Source organism: Cinclus cinclus, chromosome 8 (assembly GCF_963662255.1).
Source record: "Cinclus cinclus chromosome 8, bCinCin1.1, whole genome shotgun sequence".
Lineage (NCBI taxonomy): Eukaryota > Metazoa > Chordata > Aves > Passeriformes > Cinclidae > Cinclus > Cinclus cinclus.
This window is the reverse complement of record NC_085053.1, coordinates 20,169,627-20,187,949: the sequence shown is the minus strand read 5'-3', so window position 1 is coordinate 20,187,949 and position 18,323 is coordinate 20,169,627. Positions and strand designations below refer to the sequence as shown.

The 18,323-nt window shown below is 41.5% G+C and overlaps 1 protein-coding gene across 1 annotated transcript in view; it reads right to left on the bottom strand.

Moving 5' to 3' along the window:
• PTPRF (protein tyrosine phosphatase receptor type F) overlaps positions 1 to 16,350 on the bottom strand; it is a 285,818-nt gene extending 269,468 nt beyond the window's left edge. The window contains exon 1 of the mRNA XM_062497725.1: positions 16,188 to 16,350. The gene's annotated coding sequence lies outside the window, so the exon portion shown is untranslated. The remainder of the gene's footprint in view (positions 1 to 16,187) is intronic.
• Positions 16,351 to 18,323: the final 1,973 nt, after the last annotated feature.

The following is an 18,323-nucleotide window of genomic DNA, read 5'->3' as shown; positions in this document are numbered from 1 at the left end:
TTCAAAAACAAAAGGTATTTTTCAAACTAAATAACCTGGAGAATATTTTATTTCTCTCTTCCTTTACCACATGATTAAATAGAGAGATCAGAGGCTCAGATTTCAGCAACAGATGCTTTATTTTAAAGTCTTAAATTCTTCCTGGCAAAACTGATATTTCATAAGATTGGCTTATTGATCAAAACAAGAATATGTATCCCAGGTAACTTTTGTTTTGAAATAATGAGATAGCAATCTGACTTGCAACATAGCTGCTGCTCCTGTATCACCAATGAGCACAGTATTTTTATAATCAGCTTCTGAAACCCTTTGTAAAATCTGGTTCTTCAGCACTGTGTGGTTTGCACTCACAGTGGCACCAAAGTGTCTCCTCTTAAAATGCCATTCCCAGTTCAAAACTGTTGCAATGTATTTAAAAAACAAACAAGGAAAAGAAAATGAGCTGCACTGTACAGCTTTCTTGCAGTCCGTAATTGACTTAACAATTTCCATAAACCCCAGTGAGAAGTTACCAGTTTGTCAATCTATACTCTTCCACACAGCAGATTTTTGGGAAAATGCTTTGAAAAGGCTGATTTAATAATTCTGCCATAGCCACCGCTTCAGTAGCAGATGCCATCTAGCCCAAGAGAATCCTCTCATTTAGAAGAGCAAAATGCAACTACAAAGCTAATCTAAATTTAGATCTACCACCAAGGAAAGAACATTTTGAAGACATGGGAAAGGTTTGTGTTACCAGTACAGATGCAACCCAAATATCTCACCTACACCAACATGAGTCGGTACTAGGTGTAAAATAAAATACTGAATTATGGATATACACAGAGCCTACTATATCTTAGTATGATTGCTAGAAACTCCATTAAGGTCATAAATACAGAGAGATAGCTGACAAGAAGCTCAACAGAAGGATAGATGTTCTCCCAGTAGGAGAAAATGCTCTTAACAACTACCTGTGGGATTATGAAAATAGGCTACTTAAGTATCGGCTGCTATTAGTGATACTGTTCTGCCTGCCAGAGCTGAGAGTTTTTATTTTGAACGCATGCTTGGAATGTGCCTTCTCTTTTGGAGGGAATATAAACACCAGTCTTTGGGGAGGACAAAAAAAGCATCTTCCCAGCACGGACAGCAGACACACTCACAAGCCCAGGAAGAACATTAGTAACCTGGAATGTCACCACGTTACAGAGGACACAGTCACTAAATCACTACAGCTGTCACTTGCGAGTGCAAGTGGCATGGACAGGGGTGTCTGAACACAAAGACATCTCCAACCTGGGGACTTCACCAACCACATAAAAAAAGGAGATTAAATGTCCTGGGGAGCAATGAAGGAAACGTGCAAACACCACTGCTTAAAATGTTCAAAGAAAGAAAATCCTGCCAAACCATCACACGTGATTCTTTCCCCTAAAATTACATATTTTTCTTCTATCTGTACACTAATTTGACTTTTTTTCCCCCTCCTTTACTTGTGAAGGAGCTACTATATTCAAGCGCTTACGGAACTTACCATTTTTCTTACTCCTTCACCCCTGCCATGTCACTGTCATAAAACTCCCTCTTGATTCCAAAAACACTTTATACAACCCTTGTGGGTTCATATGAAGACTCTGAGGACCATCAGTAAGATAAAGAAACACAACATGCATCCACTAAACCAAAATTACTGCATCTTAGGTTTCTAGAAAACAAAGGTCTGAGTGATTAACACGTAATGATTTCTAAAATTAAGTAATTGCAAAGAAACAGTGCTGCTTAAAGAAACCGAGAATTCCATGCTAACAAAAATTAGAGGTAATTATAATGTGTATGTAAAGGGCACAGCATTCTGAGTGTTAAATCACCTTTAATTATGTTTTCTGGATTTGTAACACTGACATTTGAATTCCTAACGCAGCACTGATACACCACGTTAAATCAAACATGCCAACAGCTCTATTCTGAATCACCTTGAAGGCTTGCAAAACAGAGCTGTGTTTGAACACATTTATCTTTTTCCTTACACTCTTTCAGCTATTGAGTGAGACCACAATGTATACTTCTGGAGTCATAATTGGTCACCAAAGCAACAGCTTGGATGCCAAAGAGCAGGATTTCAACTCGACTGCACAGGGTGGTGGAAAGAGAAAGGTGATCACAATACCTCCATTGTAGCCTTGATCCTGTGACTCAGACCCCCAGTGAACTACAAGTCGTTCATGCACTGAATCCAAAATGAATAACTGAGAAAGCAACTGAAAACAAGACTTTGTTTTCTTTTAACGTCTGTTCCTTGTACTAATGGCCTTTAAAGGGTCTGGGCATTAATCCTGGATCACAACAAGAGAGAGGAGAAAGATTCCTGGCTAGATTTTCTTTCAAGCAGGGAATAAAGAAAATAAGGATTATAAATAAATTTGCTCTGTAATAAATTCTCTGGAAGTTGTCAATTTTCTATTTATTACCAACCCTTAGAAAAGAAGGTCTGCACCATGGTTAGCGCACAGTACCAACTGTAGATCTGGAGCTCCTTAACCATAAAGTAAAACCAGACATTTATGCACCAGAGGCCTTTTCTCATGTTGTCAGCAAACTGTAGCTGTATGCATGGTGAAAAAATACCCACTTCTCACAATGTTATTGCTTAACCTCTTATAAAGACCTTACGTTTCTTTCCAGCTGATATTCTGCTATAAAAGGACAGAGATGGAGTATTTGTTTTCAAGTCTTTTCCCCATTCTTAGTGATGCCCTTTTCCTCCCATATGCTAAGGCAGCTGTTTATCAATTCAGCTACAAGAGGCTAAATTAAGGAATTTCCTTTAGTTGCCTCCTCTGTTTTAGAGGTCCTACATTAATCCCTTTGCAGTTTGTGTTTTAAGAGCCGTAGCTGTTAGAAAAAAATATATATTTATGCACATAAATACATTATTGAAAACATTTACATTAATTCACCTGTGACACAGAACTCTGTCCAGCTAGACTGCTGGTCACTATGGCTCAGCTGTTGCAGAGCTAGCAAGCCCAGGGCTGAGGATGGGGCATGTTTCACCAGCATGTTTCCCGTGTGCCCACCCTGCCAAAGCACCAGCACACTGGGAGCACCCCAGTGCCTGAGGAGCAGCAAATATCCTTCTCCATCAATCCCATCCATATGCTCTGCTGCTGTTGGGGAGTAAGGAGGGATGAAGGGAGATAGCACTGCGAGGACAAAGCATCCCTCCAGGCAGAGATCATGGCAAAGTGGGCATGCAGCAAGACAAGAGCTGCAGGAGCAGCGTGGCCCTGCCATCCCCAGCGCCCTGCTGGGCGTTTTCATCACTGCCCTGGCTCTAGTGAAAGCACTGCATTCCTATGGACCTCAGGCTCACAGCACAGCTTTGTGAAAGGTGTCTAGCACATAAGGTTTTCACTTCCAAAACCTCTGAGCAATTCCAAGCTGCTCCTTTCAAGCCTGCTACATGTCATATATTTCCTCTGTTTCCCACCTAAGAAGGGGGCTGCAAATACACAGCATCAAACGCTGCAGTAGCAAAAAGCTCCTGCTGTAACAACTCAACACAACAGAGTAAGACAGTCTGTCAACAAAGTGATCAGTGTTAACCCTGCATGGACAGAAATTTCAGGCATTGAGGAACAATACAAAGAATTAAAAGCCAATTTTTAAGGATTTCAGAAGTGAACTGCCCACAGCTCTGCCTCTCTGAGGTTTCTACATGTTGAAAGCACACAGCCTTAACTAGCAGAGCAAGACAAAAATGTAAGCTTACTAAGTATCTCCACACCAAATCTGCAAGAGTCATGGCATGCACTGTAGGAAAAAGGCAGGTTATGCTGGGATTTCTCAGTTCTTGATGACCTAAAAGAGATGAGAGTTTTACCTCTACAGATAAGACAACCAGCCATTACCTCACTCCTATGAGTAACACCTAATAAAGATTTTATTTGACCTCATTTTAGCTGCACTGGAGAAAGGCATCTCGACATCAGCAGTAACAAAACAGTTAACAGCAGCACTCACTGAAATACTTTTGTATCTGCCAACCCTAAGTACCTTACAGCCTGCAAATGGGATGGTTTTATTGTTTTTAAGTACACATAGGCATGTATTTCTTAATTATACTTTAAACCAAGAACAAAGGTCACACATATGCTCTTAGCAAGAGGCAGCTATCCAGTCACTATGTTCTGTAAACAACTCCCATCACTTCAGCCATTACCAGTAGACCTTTAGACTTCTGCATCTCTTGGCCCCTTTCATATTGGAAAAACATCATTAAAACAGATTAAAACTGCTATTCCAGTCAGACTTCTTATTTAAAGCTTGAAGAAAATGTGTACCTGCAATGCTCTCCCTTCAAAACAAATGATAAAATCAACTGTTATTTCAGACTCCTAATCTTGGAAAAAAATATACTTTACTCTCTCTTTTATTGTAACTATATATTTACATAATCACAGAACTGCTTCAAAGATGCTTTTTTAGGATGGATACAGAGTCTTCGTATGTGTTCATATATGCTGAACTAGATGAAATAGCTTTAATAAGAAAAGAGTGTACATAAAGTACAGTTTTACAATTGGCATCTGCTTCATCTCTTTTTTGTAAGATGACTTTTAAACCATATGCACATATCAGAGCCCTTTATCTCACAATGCCATTTTCCCCCAGAGCATTCATGTCTCACTTCAATAAAGTATCAGCACGCACGGGCTTGAAACTGGCTTTACCTGCAGCAGAGACAATTCCCAGACTATCAATTTTTAAAAGCATTGGAAAAGTAGTAAGAACAATATTGACAGATGGCTGTCCAACACTTTCCCTGCAAAAGCCTCTGCTCTGGAACCACCTTCCCCACAAATTAGTCTTTGGAGAGTTAATAGATAACCATCCATTTCAGTCTTTGAGACTACAAAAAAACAATCATGGAGAATTTCAGGTTTTGGGGTGGGTTTTATTGTTGTTGTCTCCCCCCATCCCCCTTTCCCTAAAGTAAATTAAACTTTGAACCATGATTTCAGGAAAAGGCAAACTTAGCCATCTTAGCAATTCATGTCTTTCTCTGGAACTCCAATAACATTCAGGGTTTTCATTCAATGTGTAAGATATCCAGAGCTGTTTCCAGTACTCTGAAGACACAGCCCATGGGCAACATTCATCCAGCACCTGAGGCGTTTGCCAAGTCTAGGGACCACACCATTACCAAGCCTACACTTTTGGTTTAAATTACTTTCATCTCATTTGCATTCCCTCTTAATATCTGAAGGAACAGACATAGCTTTAGGTCTTCCTGCAAAAAGGTCCTGCTGTAGCACTCAAAATTAAGGACAAAAGAATACCAATTGAGTTCAACAGGACAGTATCTGTCCTACTTACAATTCTCAGGAGGAAGCCTGGGTTGTACTCAGGGAATGGAGCTGTCCACTCCCACCTTATCTGTGGACTGTGGTTTTAACCTTAAGCCTATACTTAAACTGAAGGCTCATATTAAGTGGCAATGAGCACTTCCAACCTCAAGACATCCGTGTCCTCAGCAGCAGAAGGTACAGCACGTCTGTCATTACCAGGTGTGCTTTAATTACTGCTATTACTGGCAGCCAGGGAAGGGCTGCAAGGCAGCTACTCTTCAAAGAGAAAAGGCAGAGCAGGGCAGCAGAGATTACACCAGCAACTGTAAATACTTTGCCATCTGCAGAGTCACTGGAATTAAATAACAATTTTGAAGATGCTCATTTATGCCCTGGCCACACCATGCACACAGGCACCTATGTTGACCATACTGCCATGGTATCCTCAGCATCTCCACACCTGCCTGACCCACAGGCCACACAAAATAAATACATAGAAATATAAACAGAGGCACACTCATGGGTGGAGCAAAGGCTCATCTATACATAAAAATAAACAATACTTCAACCAACTGTTATTTTTATCTGTATGTAAACAGAATCACACAGAGAAAGTAAATCTTCTGCCTTACTCTTGCTGTAAGACTACCAGAATTATGTAGTATGACAAAGGAAAGTAAATTCCTTAAGAGCCGAGCTGAAAATCCAAGCCCTGAACAGAAGGCAGGCTGAAGCATGCACACCAGAGTGTAAGACACCCAGCCATGGAAAGAGCCCCTGCAGACCCAATGATTTCCAATCAATTAGGCCATTGTATAATAGACACAGCTGCCAGTGTCTGCTCTGATGCCAGGAAGCAGTAGAGGGTTTGGAATCAACACCAGATCTCTAGGCAGTGCTAGGGACTGCATAGAAACATAGAAAATGCACAGGGCTTTCAAAAAAAAAAAAAAAAAGTGTATTAATTTCTGAAAAATTCTACAGCATGGTATCAGGATCAACAAATTCAGTGAAAAAAGGTCAGGGCAATTCAGCATTTTGGAAAAATCCCACTTTAGTCCCTGTCCTGGCTGTGGAACAAAAAGGCAGAAATGCCAAGTGCTGCCTGCAAGGCCAAAAGATGCAAGGAGACCCTTCCCTATCCCATATTTGTGGGCAGCAGGAGCCTGCAGCAGGCAGGGGCTGGGGAAGAAGGTGCCATGGCCAGGGCAGATCCACAGACATCCAGAGGGATGAGAGCTCCTGGACCATTAAGGAAAGCCTTGCTTTTGCCACCAAAATTAGCACATGGTAGAAAACTGAGATTCAGAGACTCTCTCCTCTTTCTCAGCAGGGATCAGAGGTTTTTGTCTTCACAGGTCTCATGACTTGCTCTGATCTGATTCAGCTTTTGGAAGACAGTGAAAAGCCCTGACTTCCAAACAAGCAAGCTTAACATATCTTCTGTCCTTCTAAGTAGGTGGGTTAAGTTACAAAGAATTATTCATTCTCCATAGTTACTGGCCACTGCCATTCCTGTAACAGTGGGACACCCATCTAACACATACAGGTATCAATATACATTGATTTAATCCACCGGTCCCTCTACCCCTGGATAAAAGGCCAACTTTAACCCTTTGCTACTGCTGGAAGGACAAGAAAATCTATGGAGGAGCAATGGAAAGAACTTGTTTCTCCACCTGAAAGCACCCATAATTAGGAAGTGATGGATGTCACTAGTAAAAGTGAGTGATGTTTTTTTGAAGGTCTCTCATCTGTAACTGCACTGTTTTCAGATAAAATAACCCTTTCTGTCAGGCAGTGTCAGGAATGTCTACAGCCAATCAGTCACTGCTATCCAGAAAAAAATATAACATTTTTGTCATAATATCTGCAGTGTACATTATATCAGCCCTTCTTCATTGTGTGCCTCATCAGTCAGGGTGTCCACCCTGGCAACACCAATAATTGGTGCTCCTGAGATAAACAGAAATTTGTAAAAACCTTAATCCTATTGCATGTGTTACAGAACTCCTTTTGAACAGAACACCTTTTACAAGAGCATAAAATCTTATTTGCCATCTGGAGTTAATGACAATCAAGTAAAACTCAGGAGGAAGACCTGCTCGCCACTCCTGCATGGTGGCCTACAAAGCGGAACCACTGCAGAAATAGCCTGGAAAGAAGTCAACAAGATAAGCAGGATCATTTCCAACTCGGACACCATAAAATTTCACACTGTAACAACTTCATTTACAAGACTCTGACAAACAGTAAACAAGGAGAACAAATATGTAACACAATTAACTGAGATTACACATATGGCCTAAAGTCTCTGTGCCACTGTGCAAGTGCCAGGAGAGACTGTCCCAACAAGGAAAATGGGGCAGCTCTGTAACTACATGACCCTACAGACTGTCACAGCATCACAGAAAATAACCCCTGGACCCCCACAGCTCTGAACAAGGTGACCTTGTCAGCTTTACAGCACCTCTTCAAAATCAAAACAAAACCAAAAACCCCATCAACATGATTAAGGAAATGGGACAGATGAGTTAGATCCTGAGCCTTTGGGAATTCTCTATGTGATCCCTGTCAAGCAGCCTGGCTATGTTTTCAACTGATTAAATCAGACCTCGACAGAAACCTTAGGTATCAATTTCTCAATATTCTAATAATCGCATGGAATTCTTGCTAAGGTTCATGCAACAGATGACCACTCTGATGAAAATACACTCCCTTTTCTACAGGTCACCTTACAAAATTTGATGGAGCTTGAGAGTTAACATTTCATTACCTAAAAAACCATTCTTGATCTTTAAACACAGCCAATGTATATTAATATTTAACCACTGCATGTTAGAGATTACATATCACTATTACAAGCTCATAGCTATTACTTTTGCAAAATACTAAGGAAAAAATAGGTGCTGATGTTACTGATCACATGTTTTCTATTTATTGTGATGGGAAATAATCAGCTTCTCTGATTAGGTACATGTTTATTATATTACAAGGCAATAATTTCCTTCAAGCACCGAATCCAATCCACGTGCTTGACACAAACGTTTCTTAAAGGCTAGGAATTTAAACACCCGTGTCCTAGAAAATACACTGGTGCTTGTAACAAAGAAAATGCTGAAGCATAGAAGAAATTTCAACATTTGATTACTTTGTTTCCTCTTGATACCTGATTGAGGAAACAAACACTTTTACATTATTAAAAGACACTAGGGTAAGCAATCCCAGTAGTATCTGGCCCTTCTGAACCACTGATTACCTGAAAAAGCACTGCCACTCACCTGAGACACATATCATTCAAAAGTTTCATTCTGTAAAGTTAAGGAGGAAAGAAATAACTTATTAAAACTCTGACTAAAGCAGGTGGGAAAGGACCTCAGCCTGTCTAAATCCATGCTCAAAACAGGAGTAATTGAGGTCAGGGTGCTCTGTCCAGAGCCTTGCCCAGTTGATTTTTGAATACCTTCTAAAATGAAAGCACTACAAGCTCTCTGGAGTCTTGCTCTGTGCTCTTTCACTCTGGAAGCTGAGCTATAGGAGCTTTCTCCTTGCTGCACCGTGTGCACTTTTCCTCTATTCCCCTCACCATACTCCCCCTGGAAAATCTGGATGCTGGCCATCACCCCACCCACCTGCCTGGAGTGGGTTACCATGCTCAGACCCTCCCTCCCCCATGCCTGGGAAGCACTGCTCCCCTGGACCCCACTCACACATGTCCTGCTCCAGACCCCTGCCACCCACACTCTTCTGCCTGATTCATCTGGTTTTGGCACCTTGCTTGACTCGCCTGTCTCATACTCATGACCGTAAGTGGGATTCAAGCTTCCACATAAACTAGGACCACCTCTTGTCCATCCCTTGGCTGAGATGGCAACTGACCACTTGGCCTCCTCATCCACAGGCTGGTCAGACCCAGCTCCAACAACATCCACTTTCCATCCTAGTGTCCAGCCCTAGCCTACAGCCAACCCATGTTCCCTGATGCACCACCCTTGCACCTGGACACAGCAACATGTCTGGGGGCTCAGCAGCACTGACAGCAGCACCATTACCTTCAATTACAGTCCTGGGCATACACTGCAAACAGAGTTTGTCCTCTCGGCAACTGCCAGCTCGTGCACAGGTGGTGATCCAGTGTCTGTCCCAAAGCAGTCTTCCCGTGCTGTGCAGTCCTGCCACGTCCTCGCCAATTTGTATTTCCTCATTTCAACTCATTAAGTTGTCAGCTGCAGATTTCCACATGCTGTTTCAATCTACCATAGCCATTTAACTCTGAACTATGCTTTGCAGTGCTTGAGCACCACTCAGTCTGGACTTACTTACAGATTTAGTTAGTATTCCCTTGTCCACACCAGTAAAGAGAACAGCAAATAAAGCTCAGCCCAAGACAAACATGGGTGTATTCACACAATTCCTCATGCCATCTCCCTTCTTCCCCTGATTTTCACAGTAAATTATGGGTACCTATTCTTCAAACATAGTCCTTAAACAATTATTTGTTTACCATTTTATTAAATACATGTATTTCCGTATTTCACAGAAATGTCACGGGATTTTATCAGAAATTACTGAAGTCAAGGTAACATCACAGGTACTGCTATCCCCAAGTCCCTATTTTCTTTATCCTCCAGATTCCCAGAAACCGATTAAAAGCTTTGTTCCAATTCTCTAAGCATTGCAGTTAGACAAACTAGTCTGTAATTCCCTGGATCTCCCTTTTTCAAACTGAGGTAATGCCATTGCCATTTTCAGTCCTTCAGGACCTCTCCTGGCCTGCCCAATTTCTAAAAGATAATTGTAAATGGTTCAAAGGTTGCTTGGCTAGTTGCTGATGTACCCTAGGGCAAATTTCATCAGGCTCTGCCTATTTGAATACACCTATCTTATCTCCTTTTTCTGATCTATCCTTTTTCTACTCTGCACTTTACTCCTATCACCTTGTTTAAATTAATTTGGATTAATGTGAAGACACGCTCAAGCAATACAATAGCTACATGATATCCATTTAATATTTTATCTTTCAGCTATCATGTTAGCAAAAAAAACAACTCCACGCTATTCACGTACTATGACTGTGGCCTTTTGGAGACACAGAAGAACATTTAGAAAGATTGGTCTGAACTAGACTGAAGACTGCAAATGGTTTAGACCAATCCTCAACCTGGGGTGTCTGAAGGGAAAAAACTAAGAAATGTCAAACTCCTTGGCTGTGCAGGAAGATCTAAACAGAAATTTTAACTGCATTCTGCATTTTAGAAGGGACTCTTTCAATTACTGAATCAGCCTAGTTTGGTTTTGTAAGTTAAAAAAAAAAAAAATAAAAATAATCCAACACTTCCCCAGTAGATAAAACATTTGATAATCAAAAGCACAATTTCCTCTTTATTGCCTAAGTTATCCAGCACTGATCATTACCAGGGGTAGTATACTGAATTAGACTGACCACTGGTCCAAACCAGCACAGCAAGTCCCACTCTGCCATGAACACTGACAGGTATCTTAAAACACATACTATTTTAATGCATTGACCTGTTCTAGCCATAATTTACCTTTCACCGGCTGGAAATTACCATCCTTATGGCTGAGACTGGCAAGACACTACAGGATCACTGCTCGTCTGCTTCTATGCAAAGCAAAACAGACAGCCTTAGATCATCCACTGTGATTTCTATTTTGTTTTTCAGCAAAATAAACTAGACATGGTTGTGTGCTGTTACCACATTTCAGCTGAAGCACAGTAACTTAAACTGCTTCATTTCCATCCTCAAAGACACATCAAGGCTCTGTTCTGTGATCCCCTAGGCAGAAGATGCAATGTTAATGAAGATTGTGGCTGTCACTTTTAAAAGCAGTTAGTGATTTGAATCCTTCAACTTCTAGTGTACCCAACTTCAAGTATTTTATAAGGCCCAATTTTCAGGAAATGATGAACACTCAAAAACAGCTGGGCAGAGGTTTCCCACCCCAGTTGGTGTTTAAATCCAGAATCCATTTTACATTGTATATCTAACTAGAAAATCCTTTTGCAAGACTAAAACCCTAGTCAAAAGAAGGGGGGAAATAATTTTCTTTTGCTAGCTGTGAGGAAAATGCAACAAATCCATGCATTCTTCCAGTTACACAAAATACAGCAGCCTACCCTTGAATATGGATCTGTGAGTATTTTCTTCCAGAGTGATACACCGAAAACCTCTTCTCACAAAACACTATAATCAGCTTTCAGTGAAACCTACTTTACTGGACATAGTGTAAAGCTTGATTTCCAACACTGTCAGGAGAGAAAAACCCACCCCATATTTCCAATCCATATATTGCTGATACCTGTCCCTACTGCAAATGCCACCATCAGTAATCCCTGCCTTGCTGCCTGCCTCCCCTGAAAAAGGGATCATAATTAGCAGAATCCTTGGATCTCATCTGTGAGTTAATGATGAATGAAAACAAGGTACAAAGAGAGAGAACAGCCAGAACAGTAAAACACTGGTAGTCTCTGCTGCTGTTCCTTATTGCACTAGTGGAAAAATTCAGACTACTTTAATCAGAGGAGTTTGGTGTCATGCAATTGTTCAGTCACAGCTCAGCAAACCTCATTATTTCAAGCCTCTTTAGAAATCCAGAGTTTTGCCCGAGAGTACGACGGGATCGATGCGCATCCGCTCACTGTGGCACTGTGCCCCAGGAATGGCACAGCTGGTGCTCGTGCCCGGCACAGCCCCAGGGGCTGGCACAGGCACTGGGAACCCCAGCACAGTCACAACTCTGTGCTTTTTAACTCATCACCCCGCTGGGCTCTACTTCAAACCCACAGTTTAACCAATACTGGCTGGTTTCAGCCAAGCCTGTACTGATAGTAGACAGAACGAAACCAAGTTAATTAGAGTTAAATGCAGCCTCAAAGGAGATCTCAGCACCAGAACTCTTTATGCACATTAACTTATATAACATGTATTTTTAATGAGCTCGGCACTTGTCTCAAGTTTAGGAAACACACATGGGGTGGCAGCTATTCAAAGCTGTTGCGCCAGAGCATGAGCAAGTGCTGACTCTGCAAGATGACAAGGTTATGTTGCCAGTTATGGAGATTCTACCTTTATTACACAACCCTCAGATACCTAAATTTAAATTAAACAGGTGAAATGACAACACAAAAGCCACCTACCAATATAATCGTCATAAAATACAAAAGGAAATGAAAAAGACCAGAGGGCTAAAGCTCACGCTCAATTTTGCAAATACAGTTAAAATCTTGTAACATCTCCAGCATCTCCTGAGCCTCTTTTTCATAAATAAACTTCTGAAAATATGTATCCCTGTAGACAGCTAAAGCAAACACCTTCATAGCAGAAGGGAATTTTACAAGTGCAAATTTGGAGCTTTAAACCCTACCCTTCCATCTCCACACGCGTTCTCCAACACTCATCATGTGAAGCCAGGTAAATGGCCAGTAGTTGTGCCCTTTGGGTTCCAATACATTAAAGCAATCTACTTATTTGTGAGGTAAAAGGACTTGTAAAGACTCTAAAGTCCAAAAAATATATAGTGATATATAAACGAGGCAGAACTACAACAACAAATTCTGCCAATGCCCTTTAGATCCTGTCATTTAAGCAGAGGCAGAAAACAGTGTTCACTGGATTACAGTGAAAATAAGGCGTAACTCACTGTTTAGCATTAATTATAAGAACATTCCAGCCAATATAGCATTTATACACAAATAAATCACGTTGAATCACATAAGTTTTGTGCCAACATTCTGTAGAAATATATAACCTCTGTGACAGAAAACAACCCTACAATTAGAATATGGTATTGCAACACGTTTTCCAAAATGCAAATAGACTAAAGAATAAAAAAGGTTCAAAGTATTATAAAAGGACAGTGTGACCCAATGACAATTTTTACATTTTAAGGTCAGAATGATAAAAAAACTAATTGTGTAGAAGTCTCAGTTTCAACTGCAATTCCAGTGGTAATGCTACTTGTATAAAAATCCCCCAAACCAGGATCATATAGATATACAGTATTTCCCCAGCAATATCCAGTTCAAATGAAAAATCTGAACTTGGTAATTCTTTTAACATTTTCAAGCATTATTCACTTTAATATATTTCTTAACTTCATGACTGTATTGGTAGGTATTTTTGTATATCCCTGCAAATGCAACCATACAACAATTTTAGTTTAAATTAATGACAAAAGACTGCTTCAGGACACAGTGCTGTCTCAAAACTCCTGAAAACTTAATCTGCACTCTGCTAATCTAGGTTACAGTTTATCTTCAGGGGTTCTCCTGTAACATCATTCCTTGATGCTTTAGATTCAGCCTGACATGACTGAAAAGGCTTCCTTTTCCTTTTTCTCTCATTCATCCACTTCGTTCCCAGGCTCCCCTGTCCCCTCCCTCTAAATAATTATTAAGGAAATTATTTTACAAGAAAACCCTACAGATAAACCATGACCTAGAACAGGGAGATTCTGCCCAATTTATGTTCCAGAAAGTTGATTTAGTTTAAAAGATATTACTGCATGCCACTCAAACTGTGCTTTCAGCCACATTTTTCATTGACTGAGTCTGTCATGTTTTCTTTCCTAAAACCTGAGTTTGCTTTAAGAATGACAGAAGACTCTCAGAGTCAGCTGAAAGCATTCCTAACTGCACATACCAGAAAATAAGTGCTATAAAACTGAGAAGCCTTCAAGGACAGCTGTTTTGCTGGGGAGCAGCATGACCAAGCTGCCACCTCAGCTCCTGTGTAATGGCACTTCTGGTACAGCTCTGTCACCATGTAGTGCCCTCCCAGGGGGGGTGGCCACCTCCAAAATAAGTCTGCTCTAGGATGCTTCTAAAGACGATACAACAGAAAATGCAGATTAGTTAAGAAATGTGAACTTAAGATGACAGATGCTACCATAATTCAGATACTGCCCAGGTCTGCAGCTCGCCAAGCCTGCCCATCACTGGGAAATACTTGGCCCTACTGCCCACTGCCAACCTAACTTCCTGTGACAGCTCATGGGACTGGTAGGCAACAGGGAAACTGACCTGTCTGCACCTCAGCATATTCAGCACCTGCTCACATCCCATCTCCTGAGCTAATGGAAAAGGGGACCCAGTATTCAAGCTCTGTTCTTCAGTGGGCACAGTAGCCCATAACCTTCCTGCTCACCCTCCTACAGGCACCCAAATGCCACCACACGACGGGCTCACCTCTGAGGAAAACCAAGCATGCCATACACCACACCAACACATCCTTCCCTGGCCTGCTGCTGCTGTGAAACACAAGATTCCTGTAAGCAGCCCTCCCATTGTGTTGTCTCTGCACAACCTCTCAGGCAGCACATCCAAAACCCTGCGCCCCACCTCCAACTGCACCTGCCACTGCCCAGCCCAGCACCAGGTGCTGCCACGATCTCCTCCACAAGGCTCTGAGCCCAACAGCCCTGGAGCAGCTTTCTCCCCACTCCAGGACCACATCAGCAGGTCTTTCAAACACAGATATAGACATACCTGCTATACGTGCTTCTATCTCCACTTCAGCAGCAACACCAGTTGTGATGATAGAGAGATCTTGCTCATTTCAAGCATCAGCATCTTAGCGAATGAATTTTTCCTACTCTTCTACACTCAACAAATACTGGGCTGAGTAACATACAGCCTAATTGACTGTTAAGGTCACTGGCCAGCTCTTTAATCTTATTTAGTACACTTTAGACAGTTCATGAGTCATTAGGGCCTTATTCTTGGGGACACAAGGACATATAATACAGACTAATAAAGAGCATAAATGTGATCTCTTACATGTATTTCACAGACTGCAAAATTAGAAGACGGCATTAAATATTTCTTTGCAATGTTATCTTTTTAATAATTTGGATGATTTTAACATACAATAAAAATATTTGTCAGAGCCTGCTCATGTATTCCTAACTTATAACACTGCTGAAACTCTAAGAAAATTCTTTAAACAGTAAAAGTCACACTTTAAATACCATCTTGAAGAGAAAAAAAGGGCTCAAGGGACACCTAACTTAAAAATTCCTTACTTAAAAAGGGAAGAAAAAAGATACATTTTTCAAGCTGTTATTCATGATATTTGATTTTATGATCTGAATTGTAATTCAGTGCACACATGTGTCAGGAACTTTGCAATACTTTTGAAAGGGATCAGCATCACTAATCAGGCACTGAAATCCAATTTCTGGGAGAATATGGGAGCTCAAAGCTGCACATTTTAAATAGCTTGGAAAGATCTTTGAAAAATCAAGTTAAATAGTAATTATACATAAGTGTGCTTGAGAAACTTTACACCTGTCTTGACATGAATCAGATCTTTGCATGGATGATGACATTCTTGGCATTGCTTTAGGTGATTGGGACGGCATTAGCTTAGACAGGGTAAGAATTCAACAGCCACAAGCCTAGACAGGTAGGATAAAGGAGTTACTGACTCAAAAAGGCAAGGCAGCTTATCTGTGGAAGTCTAAACATGCTAATCATTTAACATAAACAGATCTGCTGATATTTTTAGAAAGGAATTTCAACTCATAAGTAACAATGTTAAGAAAAGGACACCAGTATCCCTAATCATATTTTCCACAGGTCCTCCCAGCCCCTTGCAGATTATTACTACTAAAACTCAGACAAGAGAAGGGAAAAGAAAAAACAAATAAAGAAGTAAAAAGAGGAAGAAATAAGAAAATCCAGAGATAGATATCTGGGTATGGGATTAGAACAATAATGAACTTGTTGGCAATCGGTGTTTGACTGCTGGCTATGCTACAAGACTCCTGCAACCTTTGTCTTCCTCTGCCTCAGTTCCCAGTCTGTAAAACCAAGTGATAATATTTCCTTACCTCACAGGAACGTTCTCAGAATAAATCCATAAATGCCTGGAAGACACTGAGACACCACTGTGACAGAAGCCATAAAAATACCTAGGGGAAAAACAAACAACATAAGAATAAGTGTTGTAAGTGACCAAAACAGCAGAGACATTCTCAAAGGTACAGCAAAGATTAAAACTTTCCTTAATGAAATGAATTCATGGGGAAGAAGCAGCTCAGTTCAGCACATATTCCCATGCAGCACTTTTAAAACCATGACAGCAAGAGACAATTTCGCCTTTTCTCCTTGCATATGTCACAATCATGATAATCCACCACCAGATTCAAGCAGGAAAGATGTTTACAGATCATTAGCTTAGCTCTCCGCAACAGGTATCACATCCAACAACCCCAATCACAGCAACAGAGCCCACATACTGACAATGCTCTTCCCCAGCCTCCACATCCAATTCTAACTGCAGAGCTGAGCTCCTCCAGTAGCTAAAAAACTTTCAGTCTAACGCATATTCCTGAACAGCTTTTATCCATTTGTTTTCATGCCAGCATTGATCCAGCAGCTTAAACAGCTTTTCCCTATCCCTGAAGTTTATTTCCCTGACAATAAAAAGTGAATTACACCACCTCCCTGTCAGGGCTCATTTGCCCACCCAAATCAAGCAAGTTCTTTGAGTTTGCTTACTGATGACTCTCCCTCTTTGATACTACCTGTCTCCTGTATCAGCCCACACCAGCATCTTCTGCCCAACCCCATCCTTGCGGCCCACTGTCACCTTGCAATTGCCCAAAGATGTGTTTCTCCAGCATTTTCAGCTGGTAACTCCCTCCATCCCACCCAGTGCAGAGCAGAAGCTTTTTTCCTAATCCCTTCTAAGGTTATGACCTATCATGCCATCACCATGGAGATACGTCCCACTTCGACCGCTCTGGGTCTCAAGCTCTTTCTGAAAGACACCCTGACCTTTCACAGCACTGACCCTGTGTCCTACCTGTCTCACCTCTGAGCCCTCACAGCACTGCTCTGTGGTGCCAGGGACATCACAGGGAACATGCATGGTCTTCCTAAAAACATGCCTCCTATCTTCAGTGTCAGCTCAACTACACCGCTAAGCACAGTTTAACACGAGCCAAATGACTACAGCCCTCAGAAGGATAAGTGATTCAAAATTATGCAAATGCATAAACAGAATACATTATTTAATCTTTATCATTTACAAAGTACGCATTTTGTAAACAGCTTCAGCCCTCTAATGGAGACTGTGACAGTGCCCTGAAATTTGGGTGTTCCATGGTTGCTGCACCATGCACAGACCACCATATCCTTGGCAGGAGAGGGAGAGGGTTTGCTCCAGTTCTGAGGTGGGACATAAGGCTTGAACAGCCTGCCTGCCCAGTGTCCCCTGTGCCCAGAGATATTTCCACCTACCCCCTCATAAATACACCCCTTGGAGATTCTCTTTCATCCCCTCACCAACTCAGCGGACCCGGACAACAAAAATCTCCCCATTTTTCCCCATTTCTGAGGGGAGAGGGCAGTTCCTTTCCTCCTGGCACTTTGTGTGGAATCAGCTCAGGAGCTGCTCACACAAGCACTGGAGCTGGTAGGAGTGGAACAGCAACCTCCCCCCTCTTGCTGGCAGTTTGCCCCCAGATCAGACTGGGACATATTGGAAACCTCAGCCCAGGGAACCAGAATACACTCACCTTTCCAAGGACTTGGATCCATTTAAAACTGTGCTCTAATAACCTTCACAAACAAATATATTATGCAATTTATGTTATGCAGCATTGACTTCAATGACTCTGTAGCAGTGCTTACACTACTATATTTACTTCTGGCACTCACTGGCAGCCTTCACTGTAATTATTCTGAGCGTGCTCCTATTCTAATCCAGGAGGTGGTACCCTGCCAATATCTATACACAATGCTCCTCAGTATGTCTTCCACAACTTTGACCACTCTGTCCTTCTTTCTTCTATCCCTGCAAGCTCCTTTGTTTAGAACATGTCCAAACTTTTCCTCCTTTCACACAGGGTCCCAATTTTATACCCCAGCACCATTCCCTCAGGATCAGATCACCAACTTCCACCTTCAGCTGTCCCACACTGGTGGACTCCATTCCTCAGGAGAGAATTTCAGACAAGCAC